This window comes from Rhinolophus sinicus, linkage group LG01 (assembly GCF_036562045.2).
Source record: "Rhinolophus sinicus isolate RSC01 linkage group LG01, ASM3656204v1, whole genome shotgun sequence".
Classification (NCBI taxonomy): Eukaryota; Metazoa; Chordata; class Mammalia; order Chiroptera; family Rhinolophidae; genus Rhinolophus; species Rhinolophus sinicus.
The window spans coordinates 147307503-147330889 of NC_133751.1; the positions used below are offsets into that span (position 1 = coordinate 147307503).

The 23387-nt window shown below is 36.6% G+C and overlaps 1 protein-coding gene across 7 annotated transcripts in view; it reads left to right on the plus strand.

The window, feature by feature from the left end:
• The first annotated feature begins 22109 nt into the window (after positions 1-22109).
• Positions 22110-23387, plus strand: part of MARCHF7 (membrane associated ring-CH-type finger 7) — a 54072-nt gene continuing 52794 nt past the window's right edge. For 3 of the 7 annotated variants that reach the window (XR_002137005.2, XR_012497707.1, XM_019727254.2), the window contains exon 1: positions 22112-22298. The gene's annotated coding sequence lies outside the window, so the exon portion shown is untranslated. Of the gene's footprint in view, positions 22299-23130; positions 23179-23387 lie in introns of all 7 variants that reach the window. The other 4 variants (XM_074337055.1, XM_019727257.2, XM_019727255.2 and 1 more) reach the window with 4 other exon arrangements.

The window sequence follows — 23387 nt, forward strand, 5'->3', positions numbered from 1 at the left end:
CTTTTCTTTCTCCATTGAACTGTCTTGGCATCTTTGATGAAAAGAAACTGACCATAAAGGTTAAGTGTTTACTTCTGGACTTTTAATTCTATTCCATGGGTCTATATGTCTATCTTTGTGCCTTTTTTTTGGTGTGTGTGTGTGTGTGTGTGTGTGTGGTAGTAATAGATATTTTCATTAACTGAATTTTTTATATTCATTTCCTGTTTTCTTTTAAAATTAGCTTTATATACTTCAAGTTGCTGTCACTTTTGCATTTCTGTGAACTGGACCTGCTGTTTGGGGCAATTTACAAGATTCCTAGTTCAAGAATGTCCAGTTTTGTTGTATAGTTTCCTTACAGATTGAATTTGGGGCCAGGGCAGTGTGAAGGAAGTTGCCCTTCAATTTTTAAATATATTTTCCTGTCTTGCAGAATCCTAAATTTTCATCTCTTGCTTCTTTTTTTAATTGTTTAGTTTCCAAAGAGCATTTATGTCTTCCTTTTTTGCCCTCTTCTCCCCCAAAGAGTTGTCTTTCCAAAAGTGACTCTTTGAGTCTTATACAAACTTGTCCCTTCCTGTGGTCTGCTCTATCAGGATGCTTTTTCCAAATATTTCAGTATTTGGGAAGGGATTTCTTTTCCTTGAAGTAATTTTTAGATCAATCTTAAGACTACCACTAGCTCTCATCTTGCCCTGTGCAATTTTTTCCCAGACCACCCCTGCTCACCACCAAGGTTTGCACAGGGGAGTAAATGATGGATTGCCATGATTTGGTATTCATTTTTCTACTGACAGATAACCTGGAGCTTGATCATTCTCTGTGTTCTATTTACATTAAAGTATGGGTTATGCATTTTTATTTGATCTTTACTGTTTTTTTTGAGATATGTGGAGAGATTCAGATTCATGCATTGACCATTACCTCAGCTACCCAATCTTTAATTTATATGTAAACGTTTTGTTTGTTTTTCCTGAATAATGCACAATATTGTAACCAGCTAATGTTCACTGTCTCAATGGCCACTACAATGTAAGGTAAATTCTTATTAAAGATTCTGTACTCCTACCATAGCATTCAAGCAATTCATGAACCATATGGTATCTAATCAATGGTGATAATAGAAGAAAAAAATTGTTAATTAAAATACAAAATAATGCAAAAGTCTTATATGCAAAAGGAGCTACTTTCTTTTGTTTAGGGTCCTCTCTCCACTGGACAAATTATTTTTCTTTAAACAGTCAAATTTAATAAATTAGTAGTTTATCATATTGTCTATGAGAGAGAGTATCTGATTCACTGTCTATACTACTTTTGTTTTGTTTTTTTAGCTTTTCTTACCAGAACAGGGCCCATGTGAAAAACTTAATAACCACAACATTAACAATAAAATTCAAGGGAAATTAATCTCTTTAAATACAGATATCTTATAAAATATGCTTATCTATATATACTCAATAGAAATTGCTGTGGAATACTTGTTTTAGTAAAGATATTTCTTTAAATTGCTCTGACTCAGTAGTTTTATTCTTGGAGCTACAATAGCATTCTTGAGGTGGTACTGCACCAATTTTACTTTGTACAGGAATTGATTCTGCAAATTTGGAACTACTCAGTTTCCATCAGTTAAATACTACGATCTTAATAACTTTGCCTCTCTCAGCTTTTGTTTTTTCATATGAAATATGTAATTAATTTGATAATACCTATTATGAGAGGTTTTGAATCATTTAATTAGTATCTGTAAAATACTTTGAAATTTAGAATGAAAAGACTCAGTGCAAATTACCAATAACTATAATTTTGCCTACTACCTAATACTATGCTAACCTTCAATGCCAGCACTCATTGTGGTATCTTAATGAAGCTAAGACTATCTCCAACAATCTATTATTCTCCTCACTATAAAAGTATTTTACTAAAAGGTACTGCTGTATCATATATATAAGAATGTTTAGCCCTTTCTATCAAATACTATGTATTGTGTTGTATTTCAAACACTCTATTTTTTTTCTTAATATAAAAATATTGTAATATGAGCTACTGGTACTTAATAAAATTATTTAGTCCTTCCTATCATATTCTATACAATGGTAAATTGACTTTTAATACTACTCTGAATCAATGCTTCCTTTCTTAATAGTTCTTGGGCTTAAAATCTGTCTATTCATTTTACTATTGAACCCAAAAGCACTAATGATAATTTTTAAATTTCTAATGGCTATAAACATTTCTTACATAATTAAATAGTATCTTAAGCTAAAGATTTCTCAGCAACAAAAGAATATTTACTCTATCTGTCCAAAACATATTTAATGTATATGCACTACAAGCAGATAATTACCACTTAAATTTAAGCAACTTGCAAATAACAAAACAACATGTTTGCTCATTTATTTAACATTTACTGAGTGCCTAAAGTTTACAAGGACTGTCCTCTGGTTATCACAGATATTAGAAATAGCATGTGGTGACACAGTAAGGAATATATAATGGGTTTAGACATACTCAGTATCCTCATAGGAGGTGATGACATACAACTGAGGAACAGTCTCAAGTATCCCTTGTAAAACTGTGTATGCCCTTTCATTGGAGACTTCAGGAAAATGCAGATTAAGTCAATATTTAAGTTGGCCCAAGCATATCAACAATATTATTAAAAAGCCATGGTTAGAAACAAACCCCGAATTTTCCAATTCTATTCTTCATGGAGCTTAAAATAAATTTCAGTGGATACATGCCCTTTACTATTTTCTCTCTCTGTACTTTGATTAATCAGTCACACGAATGCTAATTCTGACTACTTTCTATTTGAATCCTACCCCTACTTCTGGGTCCAGTTGTAATGCCACACTCACAAAGCCTACACTTGATTTTACTCCTCCGGTATTACAATGCATTCTATCAACTGAGAATCCTAGAACCTGATGCATTGATCTTAGCTAGTCATCTCAACTGTCAACAGTTTTGGGACTTTCCTCATATGGCATTACGATGCAAACTCCTTACTCATAGAAATTCAAGTCAAACACGTAAGGATCCTTAAAAATTGTTCAAAAATTAAAAGATGCCAAGTAATGAAAATGTGACTACCTTCAAATTTTCTCTTCGCTGAAATATATGAACATTTAATACTATCTTTCATTGCTAGTATAAATCACTAAAGTTATCCTAATAAAATTTTCGAAGTGTTTAAAACAGAAACTATTTTAAGACAGCTTTAAAACATAAATGAAAAGTATACTGAATGTATGTGTTAAATTATGAAGCCACATAACACAGCAAAAAAATTGGCATAAAGTTTTCAAATTCTGTGTCTTACCAACTGCCTTAAGATAATGAATTCATTTTAAATTTATTATATTAACCTGTAAATTTATTTTAAATAAATCATAAACATAATACTAGACAGACCTTTTTGGATAAATATTCAAAGCTTTGAGAATTTGGCATTAATACTATAGTTCTATTTCATATCTTTATTTTTAAATTTTTGTTAAATTTATTGGGGTGACATTGGTTACTAAAACTATATACAATTCTATAATGTTTATATATGGCATTATGTTCACCACCCAGAGCCAGTTCTCCTTCTCCCTTTACCCTCTTCTACCACCCACCTCCCTTCTTACCCTCTGGTAACCACTAAACTGTTGACTGTGTCCATAAGTTTTTGTTTTTTGTCTTCTTCATTTGTTGCTTTCAGTTTTATATCTCACATGAGTGAAATCATATGGTTCTCAACTTTTGTGACTCATTTCACCTAGCATGATAATCTCAAGATCCATCCTTGTTATTGCAAATGGCAGTACTTCACAAGTAATATTCCATTATATATATGTACCACATCTTCTTTATCTAATCATCTATAGAAGGACACATTGCTTGTTTCCATGTCTAGGCCACCATGAATAATGTTGTGATGAACACAGGGGTACATACATCTTTATGGATAAAGGTTTTCAGATTTTGGGGGGTAGATACGCAGGAGAGTGATTGCTGTGTTGTGTGGTATTTCTGCTTTTAATTTTTTGAGGAAGCTTCATGCTGTTTTCCACAGTGGCTGTAGCAATTTACATTCCCACCAGGAGTGTATGAGGGTTCCTTTTTCTCCACAACCTCTCCAACACTTGTTATTATTTGTCTCGTTGATAATAGCCATTCTAACAGGTGTAAGGTGGCATCTCATTGTGGTTTTCATTTGGATTTCCCTAATAGCTTGTGAAGTTGAGCATTTTTCATGTATCTGTTAGCAGTTTGTATGTCTTCTTGGGAGAGGGATCTGTTCAGGTCCTATGACCATTTTTAAATTGGATTGTTTGAATTTTTTATTGTTGAGTTATACAAGTTCTATATATGTTTTGGTTATCGGCCCATTTATTGGAGGAGGTGTTTGCAAATATCTTCTCCCATTCGGCTGGTTGCGTCTTTGTTTTTTTGATGGTTTCTTTTGCTGTGCAGAAGCTTTTTAGTTTGAGATAGTCCCATTGCTTTTACTTCCCTTGCTTTTGAGGATAGATTCATAAAATACTCTCTAAACCCAAGGTCCGTTAAGTTTAGTACCCATGTTTTCTCCTATGCAGTTTATTGTTCCAGGTCTTTGATCCATTTTGAGTTAATTTTGGCATATGGTGACAGCAGTTTGGTTTCATTCTTCTGCACATGGCTTTCCGATTTTCTCAGCACCATTTACTGGGGAGGCTTTCTTTTCTCCATTGTATGTTTTTGGCTCCTTTGTCTAAAATTATCTGCCATATATATGTGGGTTTATTTCTGGGTTTTCAATTCTACTCCATTGGTATGTGTGTCTGTTTTTCTGCCAATACCATGCTATTTTGATTACTGTCACTTGTAATATAAACTGAAGTCAGGGAGTGTGATAACTACAACCTTGTTCTTTTTTTCTCAGAATTGCTCTGGCTATTCAGGGTCTTTTGTGATTCTATACAAATCTATTGATTTTTTTGTTCTATTTCTTTAAAAAATGGCATTGCAATTTTGATGGGGATTGCATTAAATCTGTATATTGCTTTAGGTAATATGGCCATTTTAACTATGTTGATTTTTCCAATCCATGAACACGGAATGTCTTTCCATTTCTCTGTGTCTTTTCAATTTCTTTTAATAATGTTTTATAGTTTTCAGTGTATGGGTCCTTCACATCCTTTATTAAGTTTATTCCTAGGTATTTTACCCTTTTTGTTGCAATTGCAAAAGGAATTGATTTTTACGTTTATTTTTCTGAAATTTCATTATTAGTATACAGGAATGCAATGGATTTTTGTACATTGATTTTGTATCCTTCAACTTTACTGTATTTGTTTATTGTTCTAATAGTAACTTGGTGGAGTCTTTAGGGGATTCTATATAAAGAATCATGTCATCTGCAAACAGTTTTTGAATTCTTCATTCCCAATTTGGATACCTTTTATTTCTTTCTCTTGACTGAATGCTCTGGCTAGGACTTCCAATACTATGTTGAATAACTGGTGAGGGGGGCATCCCTGCCTTGTTCCTGAATGCAGAGCAAAAAGCTTGATTTTCACTGTTAATTATGATATTAGCTGAGGATTTGCCATATGTGGCCTTCATTATTCAGAGGTACTTTCTTTCTATACCCATTCTATTAAGTGTTTCAATCATAAATGCATGTTGTATCTTGTCAAATGCTTTTTCTGCATCTATTGATATGATCATGATTTTTATCCTTTATTTTGTTCATGTGGTGTATCACATTGATTGATTTGTATATCTTGAACCATCCTTGCACCTCTGGAATGAACCTCACTTGATAGTGATGTATAATCTTTTTAATGTACTGTTGTATTCAATTTGCTAGTATTTTGTTTAAGATTTTTGTATCTGTATTCATCAGAGATATTGGTCTGTAGTTTTCTTTTTTTGTGTTATCCTTACCAGGTTTTGGTATCAGGGTAAAGTTGGCCTCATAAAATGAGTTAGGAAGTATTTCTTCGTCTTCAATTTTTTGGAAGAGATTGAAGAGGACAAGTATTAAATCATCTTTGAATGTCTGGTAGAATTCACTAGTGAAGCCATCTGGTCCCGCACTTTTGCTTTTGAGGAGGTTTTGGATGATTGTTTCAATTTTCTTACTGTTGATCAGTCTGTTTGGATTTTCTAGTTCTTCATGATTCAGTCTAGGAAGGTTATATATTTCTAAGACCTTGTCCATTTCTTCTAGATTATTGAATTTGGTAGCATATAGTCCTTCATAGTATTACTGTGTGATCCTTTTTATTTCTCTGGAATCCCTCGTAACTTCCCCTTTCATTTCTGATTTTGTTTGTGTCTTTCTTTTTCCTTAGTGAGTCTAGCCAGGGGTTAGTCAATTTTAGTAATCTTTTTAAAGAACCAGCCCTTTTTTGCATTAAATTTTCTATTGTCTCTCTCTGTTCTCTATTTCATTTAATTCTGCTCTAATTTTTATTATTTTCTTCCTCTGCAAAATTTGGGTTTCATTTGTTCTTCTTTTTCTAGTTCTTTAAGACATTATTTTATGTTGATATGATACGTTATGTTGTTACATTATGTTATGATTTAATGTTATGTTATTTATTTGGGATTTTTCTTGTTTCTTGAGATAGAACCGTAATGATACAAATTTCCCTTATAACTGCTTTTGCAGCATCCCAGTAATTTTGATATGATGTAGTTTCATTCTGATTTGCTTCTATGTATCTTTTGATCTCTCCTTGATCCAGTCATTCTTTAGTAGCTTGTTGTTTAATCTCCATATTTGTGGGTTTTCCCAGTTTTTTAATGCACTTGATCTCCAATTTCAAAGCACTGTGGTCAGAACATATGCTTGGTGTGATTTCAATCTTCTTAAATTTGTTGAGGCTAGTTTTGTATCCCAACATATGGTCTATCTTTGAGAATGTTCCAGGTGCACTAGAAAAGAATGTATGGTCTGGTGTTCTGGGATGAAATGCTCTGTAAACATCATTTATATCCATGTGGTCTAATGTGTCATTTAAGGCTGATATTATTTCCTTACTGATTTTCTGTTTGGATGATCTATCCATAGTTGTCAATGGTGTATTTAGGCCCCATACTGTAATTGGTTTTTTTTGTTTGTTTGTTTTTTCTTCAGTTTCTCCTTTTAATTCTATAATATTAGTAGCTACTTTATATGCTTTGGTTCTTCCTGACTGGGAGCTTATATATTGATAAGTGTTATTTTCTTGTTATATTGTCCCCTTTATCATTGTGAGATGTCCATCTTTGTCTCTTGTTACCACTTTTTTCTTGAAGTCTATTTCTTCGGATATAAGTATGGATATAATCGTTTTTTTCTGGATGTCATTTGCTTAGAATATCATTTCCAACCCTTTCACTTTGAGTCTATATTTGACCTTGCAGCTGAGATGTGTCTCTTGAAGGCAACACATGGTTGGATTTCGTGTGTTGATCCAATCTACTACTCTGTGCCTTTTTATTGGAGAGTTCAGTCCATTTACATTTAGGGCATTCCTACAAGCATTTTATCTTTTGTTTGCTGGTAGCTCAGTGTCTTGATTGCTTCTTTAACTTTGTGTTTCTGTTATTTTAGTTTGGTGGTATTCTATGATTTTTTCTCCCCATTTTTTCATCTTTTAGGATGTTATGTGTCTCAGCTCTGGATTTTTTTTTTTTTTTTTTGAGTGGCTACCATTAAGTTTATGCAAAAGAAACGTTCATATATACAGCAGTCCATTTTCTTCAGCATGCATCTTATCTCCATCCCCCTTTGTAAATTCATATCTTTACCCCTTCCCTATTTCATGTCTTTAACATCTATGATAATTTGAATTTGTACAGAAAGTTTATGCATATATTCTGAAAAATCTGTTTTGCATTTAAATATAAGATGTAAAAAAAAAAAAATGCTGTACCTAAAAATGCGTTGGTGTACCCAAGTTCATCCAGGTTTTCTCTTATGTTATCTTCTATCATTTTACAGTCTTGTATTTTACATTAGGTCTATGATCCACTTTGAGTTAATTTGATGAGGGTGAAAGGTCTGTATCGAGATTCATTTTTTTCACATATTGATGTACAGTTGGTACAGCACTATTGAAGGGACTATTTTTGCTCCATTTTATTGCCTTTGCTCCTTTGTCAAAGATCAGTTGACTATATTTATGAAGGTCTATTTCTGGGCTCTCTATTCTGTTCTATTGATCTATTTGCCTATTATTTTGCCAATATCACAGTCCTGATTCCTGTAGCTTTATAGTAAGTCTTTAATTTGGTAGCATCAGTCCTCCAACTTTGTTCTTCTCCTTCAATATTCTGTTGACTATTCTCAGTTTTTTGCCTCTCTGTATAAACTTCAGAATCTGTTTGTTGATATCCATAAAATAACTTGCTCGGATAGTGACTGGAATAGAATTGAATCTATAGATCAAGTTGGGAAAAACTGACATCTTGACAATATTGAGTATTTCTATCATGAGTATGGAATCTCTCTCCATTCATTTTTTTTATTCATTTGATCAGTTTTGTACTTTTCTTCATATAGATTTTATCCATATTTTGTTAAAGTTATATACCCAAGTATTTCATTTTGAGAGGTGCTAATGTAAATTTTGTTGAGTTTTTAATTTCAAATTCCAATTGTTCATTATTGGTATATAGGAAAGTCATTGACCTTTGCATATTAATCTTGTATCCTGCAACCTTATTATAATTGCCTATTAATTCCAGGTTGTTTTTTGTTGACTCTTTCAGATTTTCTACATAGACAATCACATCATCTGTAAATAAACACAGTTTTATGTCTTCCTTCCCAATCTATATACCTTTTAGTTTCAAATTTCAGCTTTTTAAAAAAACTTTTATTTCTTTTAAGTTTGTTTTGCCAGGACCCATCAACTCCAAGTCAAGTAGTTGTTTCAATCTAGTTGTGGAGGGCACAGCTCACACTGGTCCATGTGGGGATCAAACCAACAACCTTGTTGTTAAGAGCACCACGCTCTAACCAACTGAGTAAACAACTATGCTCAAATTTCAGCTTTATATAGGCACAACTGACATACAAAATTGTAAGATATGTAAAGTGTACAACATGATGACTAGACATACATATACATTGTGAACCACTCTGTATATCTTTTCATTTCCTTATTGCATTAGCAAGGAGTTCCAAGACAATGTTGAAAATAAGTGCTGAGAGGAGAGGAGACATCATTGCTTGGTACCTGACTTAAAAACTTTTGAGTTTCTCACCATTAAGTATGATGTTAGCTGTAGGTTTTCTCTAGTCTTTATCAAGTTGAGAACGTTCCCCTCTAGTCCTAGTTTGCTGAGAATTTTTATCATGAATGTGTGTTGGATTGTTTTTTTCTACAAATGATTTTTCTACATTTATTGATATGATGTGATTTTTCTTTTTTAGTCTGTTGGTGTAAAGGGTTGCATTAATTTTTTTAATGTTGAAACAGGCTTACATACCTGAGATAAATCCCATTTGGTTATGACATATAATTATTTTTATATTTTTGTGGATTTGATTTGGTAATATTTTGTTGAAGATTTTTGCATCTATGTTCACAAGAGATAATGGTATCTAGTTTTATTTTCTTATAATGTTTTTATCTGGTTTTGATATAAGGGTAATGCTGGCCTCATAGAATGAGTTAAGAAGTATTCCCTTTGCTTCTGTCTATCCTTTGAAAGAGACAGCGGAGAATTGTTATAATTTATTCTTTAAATGTTTTGTAGAATTTACCAGTGAACCCCTTTGTGGGTCAAGTGCTTTTTGTTTTGAAGTACGTACGTAAGTTATTGATTCACTTTAATAGATAAAGCCCTATTCATGTCACCTATTTTTTTGTCTGTGTTTTGACAGATTGTGTTTATAAAGAAATTGGTCCATTTCATCGAGGTTATCAAATTGTGGGCATGAAGTTCTTCATAAAACAACTTTATTACCCTTTTGATTTCCATGGCATATGAGAGATATCCTTTCTTTCATTTCTGACATTAATTTGTGTCCTCTTTTTCTTACTTAGCCTGACTAGAGACGTAATGATTTTATTGATCTTTTTAAAGAAACAGCTTTTGGTATTGTTGATTTTTTGGTTTAATTTCACTGATTTCTATCCTAATTTATATTTCTTTCCTTCTGCTTACTTTGGATTTGATTTGTTCTTTTTTCTAGTTTCCTAAGGTAGAAACGTTGTTTCAGATCTTTCTTATTTTCTAACACATGCATTCAGTGCTGTAAATTTCCCTCTAAGTACTACTTTTGGGGTATCCCATAAAGTTTGATATGCTGTGCTTCTATTTTATTACGTTCCAAATATATCTAGATTCCTTTTGCGATTTCTTCTTTGACCCATATGTTATTTAGAAGTGTGTTGTTTAATCTCCACGTATTTGGGGATTTTCCAGGAACTTTCTCGGATTGATTCCCACTTTAATTTCATTATGGTCTAAGGGCAGACATTGCATGATGTCTATTCTTTTAAATTTGGTAAGGTGCATTTTATGTCCCAGAATGTGAACACAATATACTGGGTAATTGGAATTGCTATAAATAGGTCTATAGTAATGTAATGGTAAGGTGTGTTGGAGGGAAAACATTCTCTAGTCCTGTGATTAGGTCTTAGTCTTTCAGTGAGCGAATGCTTCTGATCTGTGAACTTCACAAGAGTTTCTCAGTTTTTCTCTACCCCCTTAGGTGGAGCAGGATGACTCGAGTTGGGTGGAGTTGGGTATTTCGCTTTCCTAGGCTCTGGTAATACCTGAGCAGGTTAGGCTCTGGTTAACTAGTTCCCCAAAGGATAGAGTTTCTTAAGAAGTAAGAAAGAGTGTTCTGATGTATTTCAAAATGGTTCCTTTTCTCCTCCCCCAATAAAAGTCCAATGGGGTTTTTCTTTGGTATTTACTGTGGGAATCTAGTGGAGCTCCTGTCGGTGAATCTCACAACATTGTGTGGCCCCCTATAAATGGGTCTACCTGGACTTTTTAACTCACAGAGTTGTCTACTCTGAGTTCCAGCAATTCAATTATAGTTCAGATTTTCCTACCTAGGCACTGTTTCTTGTGGTGGTTTCAGCTCCTGAGTCTCTGCTCCTGTTAGCAGCAACTCCCTGTATTCACCTATCTCCAATCTTTGGGGTAGTAATGTGCCTTGGGTCTTCTCCTCCCATAGATTCAAGAGTTGTTGACTTTTCAGTCTGTTCAGCTTTAAATTTTTTTCTTTTTTAATTGGGGAATATTGGGAAACAGTGTATTTCTCCAGGGCCCATCAGCTCTAAGTCGTTGTCCTTCAATCTAGTTGTGGAGGGTGAAGCTCAACTCGAAGTCCAGTCACCATTTTCAATCTTAGTTGCAGGGGGCACAGCCCACCATCCCATGCAGGAATTGAACCAGCAACCTTGCTGTTAAGAGCTCGTGCTCTAACCAACTGAGCCATCCAGCCGCCCCCAAGTCTGTTCAGCTTTTTACGCATTGGTAGGATGAAGTGTAGACAGAAAAGTTCTTTACATATGAAACCGAAACTGGATCTTTAACAGGAATATATGGTCTCATTCTTAAGGACTGAAGACCTCTATCATTTGTTTTTTCATAGATAAAGGTAATTTACTCATTCATCTGTTTGAATTGATAGGATGCAAAATATTTTCTAAAACTTCAGGAAAAATGTGAAATGTTCTCTTATTACTACTTTAAAAATTACAATATAATATTTAATAGTTGTATCTGTATCTTAAAAATTCACTTTACATTTTATTCTTCTTAAAAGTAGTTTTCTTTTTTCATCTACCTTATGTTAATAATTTTAGTTCATTTCTTTTCTACTATGCATTATTTTCCTACGTAAAATAAATTAGGAATATTGCAAAGAATGTCAGTGCACTTTTGCTGTGAACAAAGAATCCACTTTCTTTCTGCTAGAAAGAAAACAAGTCTTTTAAGTAGGGCATAAAAACTTCAGAGTTGCTTTTCTCTCATTTTGGTTGATTCAGAAACAAACTGCTGTAGTATAGTTCTATATACAGTATAGTTCTTCCTATACATTTTTATACAGAACTATAAATGTATAGTTCTTCCTATATATTTTTCTTTCAATATAGAGAATAAATGCTAATAGTTCCTATGTGGCTTTCTTTCAAGCATAAGTATGGCCAAATATTAACAGTTTCTATTTCTGGACATTATCAAGAAGAATTATTCAAATTTAACTTTAAACTCTTTACCCAAACTTTTCATATACAAATTTTCATCTACCCAATTAACTTTTTAATGCTACAATTTGATTACTCTGTTAATACTAATAAGGCCTTTGAAAATCCTGATGTACTATTTTACAAAAATAATTGTATCTTAGGAGTACACTAGTAATTTGTATTACTATAACTAGCAGCAAAATTGATGTACCAGGAAAACATTTGGTTATCAACTCAAGGAAGTAAAGTCTGACACAAAACAGTCATATCAATATGTTTATAAACCTGTTAAAAAGACACGAGGGTACCAAATATTCATTAAAATTATGTTTCATATTTTCATTCACATCCTAGGACCCTAATATGTAAATACACTAAAAACTTTCAATTCTTTATTATTTGAAATAAAGTCCATAAGATTAAAAAAAAACCTTAATAAATGGACTTGAAAACAATGAAATAATCACCTTACTGAGAAAAGCCTTTCCACAAATTTAGGCAAAATTAACTGTATGAAAACAAACAAAAAATACTGAGTTAATATCCTCTAAAAACTGAATTAAAATATCATTTTCTAAATGCAGAGTTCTTAGCTTTGAAGAGATCAATATTCAAACCACTACAAAATCAACCACCACCACATTTATGTGCTGCGCTAATGATAAGAATTACAAACATTAAATAAAAAATATATTTAAAGCATGTCACCATTCTCACAGCATTTATGACATAATAAAGAACAACGTAGGATTTCTTCTACATTGTCAATGGTACAAAAGGCCAACTTGTCGAGAGGCTAATGCTCCATGGTGAAAACCTTAGACTGGACTCTCGGATAGCAAATAGGTTTATTTAAGAAACTAAGTAGTATATATGTGTAAAGTGCTTTTTCAATTATTATGATATAAAAGTATTTTTTCAATTATTATGATATAAAAGTATTGATGAGGTGGTTTTAAATAATTGAAGTATATTCAATGGCTGTAGCAAACTTCTGAGAATGGGAAAACAAGAATAGTGGAAAAAACAAATTAAGCTAAGTCCAAGACAGGCTAGCAGTGTAACAAAGTGTATAATGCAAAGCCAGTAAAATGTATTGGCAATTCTGGAGGAAATAGTTACCATTTCTTTTTATTTTTTTAACTCTTCAACAGCTATTTAAAAAAATTTTTTTATTAGTTTCAGGTGTACAAACCAATGTAATAGTTAGACATTTAAACATCTCATAAACGGATAACCCACCCCCCAAGCTACTACCTCTCTGATATCTTATGTAGCTGTTACAATACCATCAACTATCTTCCCTATGTTGTACTCCACATCCCGTGACTATATATACCTATATATTTAGTTGTAGTTGACATTCAAGATTATTCTACTTCACCTTCAGGTGTATAGTGCTTTGGATACAGTCTATGAAGTGATCCCTCTGATAAGTCCATTGCCCATCTGGCACCTACAAGATTCTTACAACATTGTTGATTATATTCCCCATACTGTATTAACTACCAATTTGTATTTCTTAATACCTTTACCTTTTTCACTCTGTCTCCAACCCTATTCCCATCTATCACCCTGACAGATCTAGTGCCTAGTTATCACAACATTATTGACTATATTCCTTATGCCGTACCCTACATCCCCATGACTACTGCGTAACAACCAATTTGTACTTCTTAATCCTATCCCATTTTACCTATCCTTAACGCCCTTCCCATATTAAAAAAGTCCCTCTACGATTCCTTGTAATACTGGTTTGGTGGTGATGAATTCCTTCAGTGTTTTATTGTCTGGGGAAGCTCCTTATCTGTCCTTCAATTCTAAATAATGGCTTTGCTGGATAGAGTAATCTTGGTTGTATGTCATTGCTTTTCATCACTTGGAATATTTCCTGCCACTCCCTTCTTGCCTGCAAAGTTTCTGTTGAGAAATCAGCTGCCCGTCTTGTGAGGGCTCCCTTGTAGGAAACTAACTGCTTTTCTCTTGATGCTTTTAAGATTCCTTTTTGTATTTAACCTTTGGCATTTTAATTATGTGTCTTGGTGTGGACCTGTTTAGGTTTATCTTGTTTGTGACTCTGTGCTCCCTGGGCTTGTATATCTATTTCCTTCACCAGTTTAGGGAAGTTTTCTGTCATTATTTCTTCAAATAGGTTTTAAATTCCTTGCTCTCTCGCTTCTCCTTCTGGTACCCCTATAATGCGAATGTTGTTATGCTTGATATTATCCAGGAGTCCCCGTAAACTCTCAACTTTTTGGTGTTTTTTCTTTTTGCTTTTCTGGTTCGGTGTTTTCTGCTAACTTATCTTCTACATTGCTGGTTGGATTCTCTGCTTCATCTAATCTACTGTTGATTCCCTGTAATATATTCATTTCCATTATTGTATCCTTTATTTCTGACTGGTTCTTTTTCATGGTTTCCATATCCATTTTTATGCTTCCCATATCTCTGTTGAAGTTCTCCCTGAGATCACTGAGCATTCTTATAACCAGTGTTTGAACTCTGCATCTGGTAGGTGGCTTACCTCCATTTTGCTTAGTTCTTTTTCTGGAGCTTTGCACTGTTCTTTTATGTGGTACATGTTTCTTTGTCTCCCCATTTTGGCTGCCTCCCTGTATTTGTTTCTATGTATTAGGTAGGGCTGCTGTGTCTTCCAGTCTCAGTAGAATGGCCTTATGTAGTAGGTGTGTTGTGTGGTTCAGTGGTGCAGTCTTTCTGGTCACCTGAGCCACGCACCCCTGGTGTCCCTTGTGTGGGTTGGGTGTGCCCTCCTCTTGTAGTTGAGCCTTAGTTGATTACTGCACTTCAATGTGAGGGACTGACTCTTGGGCTCACTTGTTGTGAGGACTGGCCTTGACTACAGTGGAAGAGTTGTTGTGCAGGGGCTGATCCTACAGAGCAGGATCTGCCTCAGCAGGACTCTGGTGCCTGCCCAGTTCGCCCCTTGGGTGTGCTTTACTTGGAGGTGGCTGGGTAATGCTCCAGCTAGTTTTGAAGCTTGCAACTGGGGGCGCCAACCACAGGACCATCTTGGAGGGAATCAGGTATAGGTCAAGTTCAGCCCCAGCCTGTGCTCCACCTGGGACCACCCGGCAGGAGTGACAAAGAAATCCACAGACGGCTGCTGCCCTTGCTGTGCTTGGAAGAGTCTTGGGAGGCCAAGCCGTGAACCGCGGCCCACTGCTGCTAATACCCTGCTTAGGACTGCTCAGCCAGAAGTACAGGATACGCTCAAGCCAGATGCTGCTCATCTGGGTTCCGCAAACCTTTGAGAGACCCTAGGAAAATCTGCAGCTTGAGCCAATGCAGGCACCAATCTGCATAAAAAAGCCACTGGAAGTGGCTTCAGTGTGCCATAAAGTTAGGCGGGGCTGGGTCTCGAATTGCCAGGGAGTGGTGAATGAATGGTGGAGAAATCAGAGATGGCAGCTGCCCGCATCTGCAAGCGAAGAACGGGGCGGGCTCAGCACAGAAACAATGGCCTCCACCAGCTCCCCAGTCCAGGAGAAAGCTGTCTCTCCAGCCCCCCCCCCCCCCCCGTCCTAATCCGGACAACTCAGTTTCGCCCTTCCTCCCCATATGTCCTTGTCGCCTCTCCAGTCACTCCCCTAGCACTGCAGCTCAGAGCAAGTGATTCTGTTGGTGGGTATGTCCGTGCACAGTCCCTTTAAGAGGAACGCCTGGGAATGCAGCCACATTTAGTCTCACTCAGTCACAATCTCTGCTGGTTTGCACAACCAGAAATTATGGGGACCTTTCTCCCCAGCACTGAAATCCTGGGCGAGGGTGAGGCTGGGACTTCTCATTCCTCTCAGTGGTGGAGAGGAGCTCCACAGTTGAAATAGCCCTCCCGATCTTTAATGATCACACATGAGTGTGGGACCAGCCCATTCCGCATCTCTACCCTTCCTACTAGTGTGGAGGTGGCTTCTTCTGCACGTCTTCAGATGAAAGGCTTCAGATCAGCTTGATTTTAGGTGATTCTCGATAATGGTTGTTTTGTAGATTAGTTGTAATTTTTATGTGGTTGTGAGAGAAGGTAAGTACAGCATTAACCTATTGTGCCATCATGGTTCTCTCAACCTGGTTACCATTTCTTATAATTGAATAGGTAGGCGACAAATGCAGAACAATATTAACACAAGAATAAGATTCAAAAAGGAGCTAAACAATACTTAGTTTTTTGTGTGGTTTCTAGTTCTGAATAATTTTTCAAAATAAAAAATCCAGAAATAAACTCAGTATGAATTTAAAAATTCAATATATGGCAAAGGTAGCCTTTCTAATCACAAACAACAAATTATTTAAGAAATGTTACAGGCACAACAAACTGCACTGAGAAGAAAATTAATTGGACCCTGTTATTTTATTCCATATGTAAAAATTAATTTGACTTTAATTAAACAACCTAGAAAATCCAGGATACTGCATGATACAATACAGGGATAGGTAAGATTTTTTAAGCTAAGCCGGGAACCCAAAAGTTGTAAAACAAATCATAGACACACTTTACTATATGAATGTATGTATGTCAAAGTTGACAGGCAGATGATAGAGTGAAAAACACTGTGAAGACACGACAGAGACGTAGTATCTATTACAAGTTGAAAAGAATGGATAATCAACCAGTATAAACAGGGATTTAAAGAAGAGATACTTTTGATTGAAAAAAATGCATGTTCAAACATGCATGTTGAAATCTGATGCTGTTTTATAAACGGTAAAATAAAAAAATCTATATATGAGTATTTCTGTGTCTACGTGTATGTATGCGTGATATAACTAGTTTTTTAAGGTTGCATGACCATGTAGAAAAAAATGCAGGATACTCATTAATTTTGCATGAACGTTGTAAAGTAGTAAATAGAAGTGGGAGAGCCAAATTAAAAAGGAAAAGAGAAAAAAAATTAAAGGGAGATAAAGCAGAAGAGAAAAAAAACAAAAGAAAAGGACTATACTAAAATAGCTAGTATTGGGGCTGGCCCGGTGGCTCAGGCGGTTGGAGCTCCATGCTCCTAACTCCGAAGGCTGCTGGTTCGATTCCCACATGGGCCAGCGGGCTCTCATCCACAAGGTTGCCAGTTCGATTCCTCGAGTCCTGCAAGGGATGGTGAGCAGCACCCCCTGCAACTAAAGATTGAACATGGCACCTTGAGCTGAGCTGCCACTGAGCTCCCGGATGGCTCAGTCGGATGGCTCAGTCGGTTGGAGCGTGTCCTCTCAACCACAAGGTTGACGGTTCAACTCCCACAACGGATGGTGGGCTCTGCCCCTGCAACTAGCAATGGCAACTGGACCTGGAGCTGAGCTGCGCCCTCCACAACTAAGACTGAAAGGACAACAACTTGAAGCTGAACGGCACCCTCCACAACTAAGACTGAAAGGACAACTTGACTTGGAAAAAAGCCCTGGAAGTATGCACTGTTCCCCAATAAAGTATTGTTTCCCTTCCCCAATAAAATCTTTAAAAAAATAAATAATAAAAATAAAATAAAATAGCTAATATGTATGATGTAATCACGTATATGCATTGTTATAAAATTGTACAGAAATGTGGACATGAAAAAAAATTTAAGATTAAAAATGGGATTGCAATCAAACTTGCCTGAGGAAGTACCCAAAGAATTTATATCAGTATTTGGATGCTTTTCTGCTTGAAGTCTCATAAAACGTAGTCTGTAATGGCCATGGAGGCTGAACATACCATAGTCTCCAATTATTATCATTCTGAAGTTGTATGTGTGTGTCTAGCTTGACCATATTAAAGGAACAGGGATCAGTTCAATCTGTCTGGTTTTACTAAAGTTTACCCCAGTGGTTAGCACACGTTTCGTAAAGTACCACGCAGAAAATATTTTAGGCTTTCTGAGGCATATTGTCTGTCACGACTAATGAACTTTGCCATACATGGTGAGTCTAGAGTCAAGTTATTTAATAGAACACTAACTTAGGCATCGCAGTGAAGATATTTTGTAGATGTTGTTAACATCTACAATGTTTTGACTTTAAGTAAAGGAGATTATCCTTGATAATATGATGGGCCTCATCCAATTAGACTTGAAAACAAACAAAAAAAACATGCCAGCTCTTCTGGAGAAGAAATTCTGCCTCAAGACTACAGAATCAACTCCTGCCTGGCTTGCTACAAATTTCAAGCTTGACAGCCTCCACAATTGCGTGAGCCAATTCTCTAGACAGCTACATAGGATAGATCAGATAGATAGATATTGTATACTATTGGTTCTGTTTCTCTGGAGAACCCTGACCAATACATAGATGATACAGAAACTAATGGGACTGGCTGTGTTCCAATAAAACTATTTACAATACCAGGTAGAGGGCCTGATTTGGCCTGTGTACTATAGTTGGAAAACTAGTATTATCAATAATAAAAGATAGTTGCTTTTATTAAAAACTCTGTTTTAGGCAGTGTGAAAGGTGCTTCACATACATATGGATTCCAAGTACCCCATAAATTGGGAATTGTTCCTGAACAGGCCAGATATTCTAGAGCACCTATCTATATGAGGAGGAATGATCTTCCTAGAACAGTGAGATCTAGACCATAAGCTTAAGTGTAAGAAAATTTCTCAGAGAGAGCTTCATATGATATTCTCTTTACTTGTTTTTATATTGTTTTATCTATTAGCTTTGGGGATTGAACATTATTGCTGATAATCCAGCAGAAGTCAACCAACAGAATATCTTGAATATTCATTTATTAAATATGGCACCTTTTAATTAAACTTGGTAAGGGGAAAATTAAAATTTACAAAATTACTAAATCAGGAGTTTAGTGATTCTTTATATCAAAGATTTAAAGCAAAGGACCTTTAAGTAATATATTCCTTAGAAGGAAGAGTCCTCAATCTATAAACTATTGTTAAATAATAAATACTCTGTATTTAAAGTTACCTATAACTAAATAGTAGATCCTCAAATTGGTTAATGCCACAAGGTTCCCTTCTCCAGGGACTCCCATATGAGAAGAAATTGGCATCCTTTGTTTTTAACTCAGGGACCTCCCTATTAGCACTCTCCTCTCATCTCAGGTAATAATACCTCCTGTTCCTAAAAAGTTTAAGAAATAACCTATATTTAAAAATGGTTTGATTTACAAAAATCAAATAAAACCACACTTTTTCAAGATCACACCATTTGTGCAAAGTAAAGAATAGCTATAAGATTGCCCTTGTCATAGAGAAGTTTCTTAGAAGGTAAGGATGAGGGATAATAAGTGAGAAAAAAAGAAACTTTGAAATTCTATGCCGAAAAGAAAATTCTAAGCTATCAGGTAGTTGAAGAAATAAATACTTAGTATAAGAGCAAAGGGGGAGGGGTGGTTGAAGAAGTAAATACTTAGTATAAGAGTGGGGGGGGGGGCAGCCGGTTAGCTCAATTGGTTAGAGCACTGTGCTCTTAACAAGGCTGCCGTTTTGATCCCCACATGGGCCAGTGTGAGCTGCACCCTCCACAACTAGATTGAAACAACTACTTGATTTGGAGTTGATGGGTCCTGGAAAAACACACTTAAAAATAAATAAAAAGTTAAATAAAAAGGAGTAAATGGCTGTTATGACCATGACCAAATGACAAATTTATAAAGTAAAAATGGAAAGAATTAATAACAGTATGATAGTAAGACCTTACTTTAAAGAAGCCAAGTACAAAAATGTAAACTAATGTGAGTGGTATGGGCAAGTGGTGAACAAAGATTTAGACAGAGAAAGGTGTGTCAAAGTTGGTCATAAGGATAAAAAGCTCAGCAAAGGAAGGTCAAACGGGGTAACTATAAAAAAATGCAACCATGGAGCCTAAATTGGTCAGAACAGCTCTGATTTTAATGATTTTGCCTGTCAAGTCATTTTGTTCTGATTCTTCAGAAAATATAGTTACTACTGTACCGACCTCTTCATATCCACAATTCCTATAAAATTGTCTCTAACATAGGAAAATCACAATTGTTAACAAAATTACCTGGAAACTCAAATCACAGAAAGCCCATTTAAAAAACAAAAAAAACAACTAACCATTCTTAAAGAAAAAATACACTTATCAGTGGTCTTTACCTATTTACTAGTATTAATAAGAAACTAGAGTCTGGAAGGTCTGTTTCTCTTAGGAAATTCGTGCCAACTCACCTCTGCTGGTAACATGAGTGCTGGGTGGGGATGAAGCCATAATTTGCCAAAATCTGAGCCATCCTTGCCAGGTTTGAGGGTTCTGTAGAGAAGTTACTACTACCAGGTCTGACTGCCATAGCTCAGGAAAATAGTGCTGTCATTCCTCTTAGTGTAGAATATACTTGAGAAGATGTTTAAAGGACCTCTGTAATATTAAGTCCCAAAAAGACAGCATTAGTGGTGGTTTGGACATGGAAAGTAATAGCTATCAATTATGTAATGTTTACTATGTTCCAGGAACTGATACAGTGTCTCATTTGATCCTTTCAACAAACCTATGGGGGTATAGGTATTGTTATTAATCCCATTTTACAGGAAACAGGCTTAGCAAGGTTAAGGATTGCTCAAGACAACAAACATAGTAAGAGGCAGAGCTGGGATTTGAACTCATGCAATCTGGTGCTTCAGGGTGCATACCAGCATATACTCATAACCACAGTGCTACAGGGATACTCAAGCAGGCTGGGAAAAAAATCAGTTTTCTAGAAAGGGCAAATTAATTTCCTCAAAAGTAGTCTGTGTTCACTTTATCCTACACCAGATGCTTAATCTTCAACTCACATCCTAAAAAATTAGACTGGTATTTGTGTGCCAACTGTAAATAATAATCAAACTTTAAACCTTTAACAATTATCATATTTTACAATTTAAAATCATTGACAGTCTGTTAGTCTCCAAGACAGTGAAATGGGGAGATAGTAATAGTGCATCCTTTAGATGAAATGACAAAATACTTATAAACCTCATACTTCATTTATTGGAACTATTTTAAATCCAATGAATTGCTTAAAACCACGTAATAAAACAGGTCACTTTAGAAATCAAGTGTCAGTATGCCTGCAAGTTCCAATAACTTAATACTTACTGGTAAAGAACTTTTATGTTTGATACATTATTCAAAATCCACATAATCTCACCTAAATTCACACAATATTATCTAAATCTATATAAATTTTGGCTTTTCCTCTAACCTACTCCCTTTCATGTACGTTTTAGCATTCACTTACATCTCAGTTTACCACATTTAATGTTTTGTAAGTTTCATCTAATTTCACCAGACCACTTGCCTCACAATTTTCCTCCCTCTTTCTAAATGGATGAATTTTTACTGCAAAAGCTGTTGCTACGCTATCAAAGATCAGTATCAACGATGTAAAAAGACATGACTGTAAAAGTACACCTCCAGCAAAACTGAATTACCGAAAGGAACGAATCGTCCAGATCGGTTCCAACCCTGCAAGGGGAGGGCTCCCGACGTAAAATCGGGCGGGCAAGGAGCGGGAGGAGGGGAGGTCGGAAAAAGCAGTGCTGGAATGAAGTCAATGCGAAACATCCACTATGCCACTTACCAAGGGCAAAAAGAAACGAACAAAAAAAAAGCTGAGGGGTATTTATAGCAGTGGGCCCTGCAGGTTCGCTGGAGGGAGCACGAGCCTGTAACAGGGACTAAGGCGCCGGGGAGCGGAGGACTAGCTCACAGCCCCTTGCCAGCTGAGCGAGGGCGGCCAACCAGGGTTGGGCCTTCAGCGCCCCGCAACCTGGCGCCCGCACATTCGCCGGCCCAGCCGCCAGCCCACCGGCCGACCAGCCGCAGCGCTTACCGGTGGCGCCTCGCTGCCTCTTCCGGGACAGCCCTTCAACGGTTGCCGCAATCAGAGCACCACCCCGCGGTGGGGCACGGCGAGTCCTCCGGTAGCGCTCGGATCGCCGCAGCGCGGCCACTCTCGCGAGAAGACGGCGGAGTCCGCGAACTGCGGGGGAGGAGGAGAAGGGAGGGGCATTTAACGGTGGCAGCTGGTTCTGCGCCGGATCGGGGAGTGGGGCGGTCGCCATTGTGTTTCGCTGCCGACTACTGTGCCTCAGTTGGAGTCTTAGAACTGGGCGGAGGAAAGCGACGGTGTGGTCCTAGGACTGGGCGGGTCACTCCCTGTTCAGTGCCAGCTCCGGAGCCGAGGTAATAAGCTGCACAGCTCGGGCTTCTCCTGGGGGAAGTGGTTCTAGTCCAGGCCGCGGGTGGGGGAGGGGAGGAAACGTAGTGTAGGCCTGGGGGGAGCGGAGGCCGCTTCCTCCGCGCACCGCGGGGTACGAAGGATGCCGGGCGCAGCCTCCTCTGCCGGTGGCCCTCCGTCCCGCGGTGGAGTTTGTGACGGGCGGAGGGGCTCAGATCGTACGTCCTCCAGACGCGTGGTGGGCGAGGGCAGGGAGCTTGAACCTTTACTTTGGCGGCCTCCTCTTTCCGTGGGTTAAGGAGAGCCCACCGGAGCGAGGTAGTTAGTGAGCGCGATGTTGAAGCTGGCGAGGGTTCGGGCTCTACCAACCCAGCCTCGAATTGAAGGGTCTTTCTCCAGCTTCTTAGATGCGGGGAAGATTTGCTCATAGATGTTCCAGTTCTTGGATATCATGACACGTTGGGGGCTTTTGGTATTGTGGTAAATTATATGTTCTTCAAATTGAATATATATTTAAAAACGGACCTGTTTGTTGGCGTAAGAAAAATACAGAAGGCGCCGGTAGTAGAGTGCTCCCTCATTTTTCATGAAACTGCATAGTAAAGACTTCAGAACGTGTACAAACACATCAAAACTACTACAATTAATACTTCTTCCTGCGTACAGATGTAAATAATATATGGGGGGAAACTCTTGTCTTGGTAATAAATTCATCACGACTAGTGTCGTTTGGCACTCTAAAGAGTAAATGTGCCCTGTTAATTTGAATTTAGTAAGATTTTTTTCCCCGGTTATATAGGACTAATTAGGTATTTTTCTTTTTTTCCCTATTTTAAGTCTCCCCTTTTCTTATCCCGTTTATCCGTTTCTGTGTGGAACTAAGAGGTAAGGTTAAAGATGAATTTTTAATTTGAAAATCAAGTAGTATACTGTTAAGGCAGACATAATGTAGCTAGGGTTTTTCATGAGATAAAATTTTGTTTCAGAAATGGGCTCAGTATTTCATTTACAGCTCTACAGCATTTGTGATGAAACATCAGTGATGTATGAAGCGTTAGGGTCAGAAGATCTGGGTTTGAGTATTGATTTTGCCG